General features: G+C 41.3%; 1 pseudogene; it reads left to right on the top strand.

Annotated features, from left to right (window-relative positions):
• Positions 1-8,181: 8,181 nt before the first annotated feature.
• Positions 8,182-9,578, top strand: LOC112822160 (transmembrane protein 230 pseudogene; annotated as a pseudogene).
• The last annotated feature ends 514 nt before the right edge of the window (positions 9,579-10,092 follow it).

Here is a 10,092-nt window from a genome sequence, read left to right as displayed (position 1 = left end):
TCTTACGGGTAAAAGTGACCAATTGAACGCATCAAATTTTGCATGCTTCTAACACTCCTCTGAAAATATAGTAAAGGATTTGTTTAAGTCCCAACTGCCCTCAACACTGGGAAGAACGGGAGAGAGCTTGCTAGCACCAGAATTTTGGAAACCTAACTGAGGAAAGCTGAATTCTAATTTTGCAGGGGGAGAAGTGAGCTCCGCTTCAGTTTACATGCAGCATACCCTGAAGGCTCAAAAATTGACAGAAGCATGTCCTTTTGAAGTGATGGTGAAGGGGAAAAGGAGCCTAAAATACTACTAGTTGAAAGCTGTTTAAAATGCCATTTGATCCATAAAATTCCTCCCCGTTTTGTTTTCAACTGTACAGCTACAACTCTGCAGAAGCCTGTAAGTTTATCCTCAGAAGGTAATGTAGAAGGACCCTAGACCTGAAGACACAATCCACAGTTGATCGTCAAGGTACCATATCAAAAGTGGGTTTCAGTGAACATAGGCGTACAGGAGAATATCAAGAGTCTTACCTAGAGAGCCTCATGGACCAGAAAGAAAGATCTGAAGATCTTCAATGAAGTGGTTCAGCCAGAGCACCCCCGGGTGGGTCTTCTCAGCCTGGGCTGCTCAGGAATATCACCTGGGGAGCTTCTCAAAACCCCTACAGCCAGATCATACTCTAAACCAATAAAATGAGCATTTCTGGAGTATCAGTGTTTTTTAAAGCCCCCCAGGTGATTCCACTCTGCAGCCAAGATTGAGAACCACTGCCCTAAGGTGAAACTCATTCAGCAATCCCCTGTCAGCTTTTTAGTCCTCCAGCTTAATGAAGAGTGACCTGACATCTAATAAACATGAATGGAAAGCCCAATGCCAATAACTTGGAAGAATCAGAGACTTAAGGGAGGAGCAGCTTCAGAAAACAATCGTTATCTCCAGAGAGATGAGAAAAAATATGTCATCTTTAGACTGAGAGTAGAATGCTATTGAAAAAGAATGCTTGAAGAACATGAAAATATTGCCAGAAGTTAAAAATTCAGTAGAAGGGTTAGAAGTTGGAATTAAGTGAATAACTCCAAAAATAGAGAAAACAGAAATGGAAAGATAGGATTAGGATCAGACCAGGACATTCACTATCCAAGTGAACTTGAGAAAGAACAGAGAAAATGGAGAACAAATCAGATAACACGTTTCCAGAATGAAAGGGTGGGAGGGTGCTCAACGCAATGGATGGAAATGGGCCTCTGCCAAGGCACACCATCTTGAAATCTCAAAACACTAGGACCAACAGAAGCTCCCCCAAATAGAAAACTGGTCACATAGGATTAGAAATCAGACTAGCTTTATACTTCTCAGTAGCAACACTGGAAACTAGAAATCAGTGAAGCGAGTATGTCAAGATTTGAAAGAAAAAGATTTCCCACCTGATCACTCTTGGCCAAGTGTGAAGTATCATGAAGACATTTTTAGAAATGTGAGATCTCACAAATTTGCTTCCCATGCACCCTTTCTCAAAAGCTACTAGAGGATATGCTCTCCCAAAGAAGCAAATAAACTAAGAAAGAAAAATCCATGGGATTCTACCCCCCCCCCCCCCCCCCCGCCCCCGGCCCACGGTGATTTTCATGCAGGTTAGAAGTTGGCTGTCTGGCCCTTTGCCCCAGAAGGATTTATGTAACTTTATCTTTCTCCTACCCGCAGTCGCCATGTTTGCGTAACTGCCCCCCCCCACACACACACACCCAAAACGGCCTGCAAATGACCCTTTTAAACAAACCTCTCAGGATATCTTGCCTTATGCTAATTAAAACTAGCAATTAGATCGTGTACAGGTATCCTTTACTCAGAGTGGTGATCACCAAAAAAACTTCCCACCTCTACCGCTTGACTGGAGGAAGGGAATATGGTTGGGACAGCAAGTCTCCTTCAACTTTACAGCATAGAGCCCATGATCTGGCACATAAGAGAAGCTAAAAAAAGATTTGTTGACTTGAACTCAGTAGACTAATTTGGTAGGAAAAGTTCACATAGCAGTGATGTGTTCCATATGACTTTCTGCTCCAACCCAGTCTTTTTGCCATGGGTGTGTTACTTTTGATACAGCATTTTTATTTTAATTGAAGCAGTTGTCAATAATTTATAATTTAGGGGCACCGGGGTGGCTCAGTCATTAAGTGTCTGCCTTCAGCTCAGGTCATGATCCCGGGGTCCTGGGATCAAGCCCCATATCGGGCTCCCTGCTCAGCGGGAAGTCTGCTTCTCCCTCTCCCACTCCCCCTGCTTGTGTTCCCTCCCTTACTCTCCCTCTCTCTGTCAAATAAATATTTTTTAAATAATTTATAATTTAAAATGTGGAAATTTCATACAAAATACTGGAATTCCAGATTCTTCTAAAATTTGAAAGACCTGGCAACTCTAGGTCTTATTCTGGAATGATGACACTCAACAGAGGTGAATAATGGCTGTCCTTGTTGGTTGGGGCATTTGCTGTGCAGTTGACCACATTTCCCACCAAATTCTTGGCATGAACATGGATGATGACATTAATAGAAGAGCATCACCTTGAACATCATCTGTCAAAAGTGAGTAAACGGATGGCAAGATTTCCAAGAATTTGATGAAGAATGTCTGTAAATCTACTTCTCCATAAAAGCAACAAAAACCGTAGCAAAAAGAAAAATGCCAACATCAACTTTTTCAGAACTGTGGAAATTAACTAAACAAAGCCTTGTAACGGTCAGAACCTTGGTAAGCAGAGCAGGGTTCATGGTGTTTTACCTTCCCCTTCTCCCGAGCTTCACAGTAGAGCCTTGACAGTCAGCCCTGCAGCCACCAGGGGGGGCATACTGGGTTTGCAGCTCCTCAAAATGTCTCATCCCCAGAGCACTGTCACAACTTGACCTGACTCAGAGCTCGCTCTGTGGGAAAAACCTTCTATCCAGGGCCTTTGTTGAAAACTCATCCGTGCCATCATGTGACACTGCCACCGCTTGAGGCTGTGGCACCAGTTGGGGCAAACGAGAGCCTGGTCAAAAACTTCAAGACCTGGGGACTGAGATAGCCATGGGGGCAGTTAAAGCTTGTGACACAGCCCTCAGGGTCTAGAAGGCCAGGTGCATGTACGGGGCTACGAACATGCCCCAGAGGGACGGGAGAAGTCCCCAGTCTCACTTCTGCCTGATCACAAGACCTTGCACCAGCAGGGAATGAAGGCTAGGGCGGAATTGTAAGCTTGCTGCGGGTGGAAGGTGGCCTCCAGCATACAGCGCCCCTTGAAGAAGACTGGAAGACTTACTGCTTCAAGGCATTGAAGGAAATCTGGGAGCAGTCATGAATGGACATTAAATGAACAGCGATTTCAGCGGCCAGCTGCAAAGAAGGAAGTCTGGAAGGTACCATCTGAATTCCTAACTCAGATTTGCCCTAATAGGAAGTGGGGAGGAGATGATCAAAGAGGATTTCAGCCTTAACTATATTTTGCTCTTTTAGACGAAAAATGCATTTATGTACTATGTAGTAAAAATTAATTTTATGGTTAACAAAACCATGTTGAAGAAATAAATGTCCTTCCCCTTTTGTGAATCAAAGGATAAATAAGAGATGCTTCTTAGTCCCCTCCCCCCCCCCCCCCCCCCGACCCCCCCCCCAGATTTTTTTTTTTTTATTCAAACAAGTTATACGAGAAACGTGTTCAATTCACCTTTCTTGAGTATATGAGCTATTGAATGCTTATGAATTTCCAATGCAGCATTGTTTCCCAAAGTGGGGAGTTGACACAAGATAATTGTAAAGGGTACATGACTGAACATCTTTAAATTACGTAGTTTTTGTCTAATATACTAGGAAAAATTGTATCCTGCATCTCAAAGAAAAACAGATAAAAGTGGTATTTAAGTTTAGGAAAGAAGTATAAATAATAGTGCAGGTGCTGAGATATGGCAGAAGGCATAGGAATGATAAGCCAATGAATGCAGTTTGAGAACAATGCACATAGGCGGCTGCCTCCTACCTAGCATGGATTGATGTGATGTGACACATTTCTAAGTTGGCTTCTGCAAATACATTCTTCTATCTTCATGTGAAGCATTCTGTACTATGGGAGAAAAAAGGAGTGGGGGTAAAAATCAGGATCCACACAGAACTGGAAATTGAACTGAATGAGAAAGTTTGTGTAGCTGATCCCTACACCAGCCTCAGTAAACCTGCCCAGACCTTCCTATCCTACTGTGCATATTTTCATTTCAGTACTTAGGAATATTCGCATGAGTGAAAATTGGCTTATCTAAAGTTAAGGTGCTTCTGCCCAAACCCTGAAGGTTCTGTGATGTTATTTTCACAGAACCTGAGCTAAGATGATGTATTTTGGTTTCACCGGGCATGGAGAGGAGAATAAAAGTATGACAGACCTCTATGGTTTTGTCTGCCACCCCCTCCGGGGCTGAGAGCTAGGAATATGCCCTCCCGCCCCCAACGCCTTCTGCTTTGTTCTCTGCAAGTTGCTATGTTCTTCTAAAATCACTTGCTCAGATTTCACGAGACGTTATTCTAGGGATGGCTTCCAGCCATTTGGAATTAACAGCTCAAGGTAGTCTTGCTCTAATGGCTGGAACTCGAAGAGGAAAACCTTGAGCAGCTGTTTTTCTTGACGTAGAGAAAGTCAGGGTTCAGGGAGAGGGAATGATGAAGCTCACAGGAAAAGAGTAAAAACTGGCAATTAGGCCTTAACTAGGGCCTAAATTTTTCTGTCCTTAGGTTCACTGACCCCTTTTAAGTTTCCTTATGACCCAATGTGTTTAAGCTAATTGGACTTGAGTTTCTTATGCCAAGGACCAGAACATTCCCAACAAAGAAAGAAAGCACTTAAAACCTATTTCAAATTGCAAAGAGGGGCTATTTAGAGTGGACTGTTCAATGTATAAAATGCACAACCTCAAAAATTTTTATGCTAGGAAATCATGCACAGTTGGCCTTTTGCTGTGTTTTGAGGTTTTTTGTTTGTTTACTTTTCCAGCAATATACACTAAACTTAGGAAAGCTGTAGATTTTTAATTAAAAGATAAAAAGGTGCTGAAGTTGAGCATTTATTAATGAGCCCTTGCAGCATGTCAAGCACCTGACATGAATTCTCCTACTTGTGACTCGTAACAACATTTTGAGGTGAGTACAGCCATTGTCTTAAAGCACAGGCATAGAAGTAAGTGTCGATGGAGGGTTCAAGTCCAGCTCCAGCTAATTTCTGAGGCTGGTATGCTCTAACTGCGTGTTGTGCAGCCTGTCAAGAAACCTTCAAGATCTCTTCTGTTGTTATATTTAAAAGATGTTAACCGGGGCACCCGGGAGGCTCAGTCAGTTAAGCATCTGCCTTGGGCTCAGGTCATGATCCCAGGGTCCTGGAATGGAGCCCTGCCACACAATCACATCAGGCTCCCTGCTCGGTGGGGAGCCTGCTTACCCCTCTCCTCCCCGCTTGTGCTCTCTCTTGCTGTCTCTGTCAATATCTCTGTCTCTCTCAGATAAATAAAAATCTTTAAAAGATGTGAACAATAATGGTACTAGCATTCGACTCTATCTCATAAAGGTTGTGGTGTTAAAATAAGATTCAAACAAATACTGAAGCACCAGCAACTGTAGCTTTGACCTGCAGGCTTTAGTCCATCCCTTTACTGCCATTCTCTCCCCTCCCGGTAAAAGAAAAGGGACCAGGTATACTCATCCAACGGTCACATGTGTGAGTAAGGGATGTTTGTCCTTATAAAAAACAAACCGGGGGTGGGGGGGATGGGTTAGCCTGGTGATGGGTATTAAAGAGGGCACGTACTGCATGGAGCACTGGGTGTTATACACAAACAATGAATCATGGAACACTACATCAAAAACTAATGATGTAATGTATGGTGACTAACATGACAGGATAAAAAATAAATAACCACACACACACAAAAAATAAAAAACAAACAGGCTCCCCTGAAATGAGTGAGAACTCTGGGTTCTGAGCCTTGGTTTCCTCCAATGTAAGGCAACTTGCACATAGGCTCAAGTCCTAATTTTATGGTTCTATGAAGACTGAACTCTTCTGAGGTAGATGGGCTCCTGTCCAAACTATATTTCCTTGAATGATGTAATCAGAGAACAGTCTGCAAGGTCCTCCACATATGTGCACCCTCCAACTGACTGAGAACGGAGACTGAGAACTGAGACTGTGAACAGTGGCAGCACGCACTATAAACTGCCATAATTTGGATTACAAAACTGCCAGTCAGGAAGGTTGTCCAGCCACGCCTGGTACTGCTGGTCTGGGAACACACTATGTTTCTACAAAGCTTATTTCAGATGCTACCACACAGGGGTTAGGACTAAAAGACAGCATAGAAAACAGTAAGCATGTGGTACTCAGGGTGTAAAGACAAAGGGAATGCAGGAATGGGTTCTGAAGGTCGTTTTGTTTGCAGCCTAACACAACACACATTATCTCATCATGACTTTGGGTCAAGAGTCTGCATGGCTTAGGTGGTTGGAAGCAGTGTTAGAAGGCCCAGGGAGTCTTCTGAGGCATCCTATGAATTCTTGCTAGGTTTCTCCACAGCGGTCCAGATCTCCAGGAAATGGATCAATTCACCCATGTGCCCACGCTCCTGAGGTCTTCAGCCTTGCAACAATGTCAAGCCCTTCAAAACCAAGCCCTGGGATTTCCTCAAAGCAGTTTTGTCACAAGCACTTTCTAAGCATCTTTCTGGATTGGGTTTATTCAGCTTGTTTAATTAAAAGGGATTTGTGGCCATTTGTTAGACAATAGGAAATTTAATGTTTTTTTAAAAACATATACAATATCTGTATAACCATGGGATGCATGAGGTGGTGATTGTAAAAAGAAACCTACAATCTAGAAAGGAAAAGATACATTTAACTAAATAAAAAGAAAATAATTGCAAAACATCACTGATAAAGGTTGAATATCCCTAATGTACAAAAACTATACATTATACAAGAACAACCCAATTTTAAAAAGTAGACAAAGCAAATAAAGGGACAGTTTATAGAAGAAATATAAATTGCAACTATCAGGAAATAATGTTCAACCTTGGTACATGTTAGGAAAATTAAAATTGAAGTAATGAGACATATTTGGTACTTGGGGAAAATTTTAAAGGTTATCATACACAGGAGAAATTATGTGGAAAGAATCACATATCTCTCTGGGAAAATGCAAATTGCTATAACATTTTTAGAAAGTAATCTGGAAATATTAACATTTAAAGTGAACATACACTTGAACTAAGCAACCATATATTTAAAAGTCTAAAGAAATAAAATGAATATGTATATACGTGTGTGAAAGGATGTTTATTTTAGCACTATTACAAGAAAAAAGCAATTTGAATATCCCTCAATAGAGCAATGCATTCATATTATAGACTACCTTGTGAAAAAGGTAGTTTTTCACAAGGTAGTCTATTTTAACTACCTGTTAAAAATGAGCTAACATCACAAGAAAAGATCACTAACCCTTATGACAACTATAGATGCAAAAATCCTCAACACAATACTGGCAAGCAGAATTCAGTAACACGTAAAAAGGAGTATAAACCACTGACGAATGGATTTTTCCCAGGAATGCGAGATCAACATATGATAACTAATGTAATACATATTAATAAATGACAAAGCAATATGATCCTCTCACTAGACACATAAGAAACATTTCACAAAATCCAACAGTCTTACATGATAAACACTCAACAAACTAGGAACAGACAGGACCCTCCTCAACCTGATAAAAAGGATCTATGAAAAACACATAGGAAAACTTCATGCTTAATGGTGAAAGAAAAAGCTTTCCCCCTAAGATCAGGAACAAATCAGGGATGTTCATTCTTGCTACTTCTATTCAACATTGTACTGAAAGTTCTAACTAGGATAATTAGGCAGGAAAAAGAAGTAAAAGGATCCAGATTGGAAAGGAAGAAATAAAACTGTATTTGCAGTTGACATTATCTGGTATATAGAAAATCCTAAGGAATCCAGACCAAAAAAAAAAAAAAAAAAACCAAACAAACTAGTAACACTAATGAACCAGTTCAGCAAGGCTGCAGGATATAATATCAATATACAAAAGTCAACTGAATGAAACTTTGCAAAAAATAAAATGGAGGTTCGGCGTGCCACTTCCGGCGCCGAGGTGGGCGGGTGGGGCGGGGTGGCGGTTAGGTGAGGCGTGCCATGAGGCCTCAGGCACCTCTGCTGCCAACCGTGAGCGAGCTGTGGGCGCGTGCGCTCCGACTATAGCTGTGTCAGTGTGTTACGATGCCGTCTCGTACCAACCTGGCTACTGGAATGCCCAGTAGTAACGTGAAATACTCAAGGCTCTCCAGCACAGACGATGGCTACATTGACCTTTGGTTTAAGAAGAGCCCTCCTAAGATCCTATATAAGGCCATTGCGCTTGCTACAGTGCTGTTTTTCACCGGCGCCTTTCTCATAATCGTAGGCTCCCTTCTGCTGGCTGGCTCTCTCAGCAAAGGGGAGGCAGACCGGGCTGTTCCCGTTCTGATCATTGGCGTCCTGGTGTTCCTGCCAGGATTTTACCACCTTCGAATCGCCTACTGTGCATCCAAAGGCTACCGGGGTTACTCCTACGATGACATTCCAGATTTTGATGACTAGCACCAACCCTCAACCCTGAGGAGAAGAGTCACAGATGGGACTGAGACCAGCTTTAAGATATTGAGCAGAAACTGACTAAGGGCTAAGGAGTTCTGCAGTCTGCAGATGTTAAACAAAAGAATAGCCATCCTCAAGATGTCAACTGAGCTTACAATTACAAATTAACTAATTAGGACATGCTCTATTTTTCATCTCCTGGCTCTGGCAAAAGCTGACAAGTTTTTCCACACGAATATGTATCTTGGAAGAGTAGCGGTGTTAATGGTGTGGGAAAGCAGGAGGTCATCCTGTAGTGGAGAGTGTTACTGCTGCCACCCTTTTTAGAGTTCAGCATTTCTTTTAAATAGTCCTTATTGTCAGTTCTGGTAGCAAATGGAAAAATTTAATATGTCAAATTTCATATTACTCGTAATTTATCTTGAAAACATCTAAGTATCTGACCCCTACACTCATCTCTCACTTTGTGTGCTAGTGGAAGACCTTGGCAAATCAAATGTCAGTGTGGGTGCATCTGTAATATTTTTTACTTGCTTTCTTATTAACAGCAGCCAGGACTTTTTTAAATCTCAGAGCAAGTTTCCAGAAGGTAAACACTTCTGTTCACCAATCCTTGGTTGGCTTTGATTTGGTCCACCAGTAAGTTGGCCAACATAATTTGGATTATTCTGTTCTTCATAGGTCAAGATGTTCTGTATATCGTGCCTTTAAGGACTGGACTTTGGCTGTTTCCTAAGGAAAAAATGTAGATAAGTGATTGTTATTTAGAGAGTATAAACCTGTTGTTAGCACCTTGCATTATGATGTCATTCTGCTGAAGACTGCAAGACTCAACCTGGATCCCTAGATAGACTAGACTGCCTTAGTTTGATTCTGTTTCTTAGCTTGCACAAAGTGACATATTCAAAAGAAATTAAAATGCCAAAATCTAAACCTAAAAAAAAAATAAAAATAAAAAAATAAAATTGAATTTCACTTATGATAGAACCAAAAAGAATATTTAGGAATAAATTTAACAAAAAAGTGTAAAACTTGTACACTGAAAACCACAAAACACTGTAAAAAGAACTAAATAAATTTTTAAAAAGATATCCTATGTTCCTGGATTGAGAATCTTAAAATTGTTAAAATGGCAAAACTTCCCGAACTGATCTACAGATTCAACACAATCCCTATCAAAACTCCACGTTCCTCTTATTTTTTAATTTATTTTTAATTAACATATAATGTATTATTTGTTTCAGGGGTATAGGTCTGTGCTTCATCAGTCTTATATAATACCCAGTGCTCCTTATAACACATAGCCTCCCCAGTGTCCATCACCCAGGTATCTCATCCCCCCAGCCCCCTCCACTCCAGCAACCCTCAGGATGCTTCCTAAGATTAAGAGCGTCTTATGGTTTGTCTCCCTCTCTGGTTTCATCTTGTTTCATTTTTCCC

Source organism: Callorhinus ursinus, unplaced genomic scaffold (genome assembly GCF_003265705.2).
Source record: "Callorhinus ursinus isolate GAN/ISIS: 27379988/994484 unplaced genomic scaffold, GSC_fseal_2.0 scaffold1, whole genome shotgun sequence".
NCBI lineage: Eukaryota > Metazoa > Chordata > Mammalia > Carnivora > Otariidae > Callorhinus > Callorhinus ursinus.
Note: the sequence above shows the minus strand (reverse complement) of the source record. Positions and strands in the feature narration are given on the sequence as shown.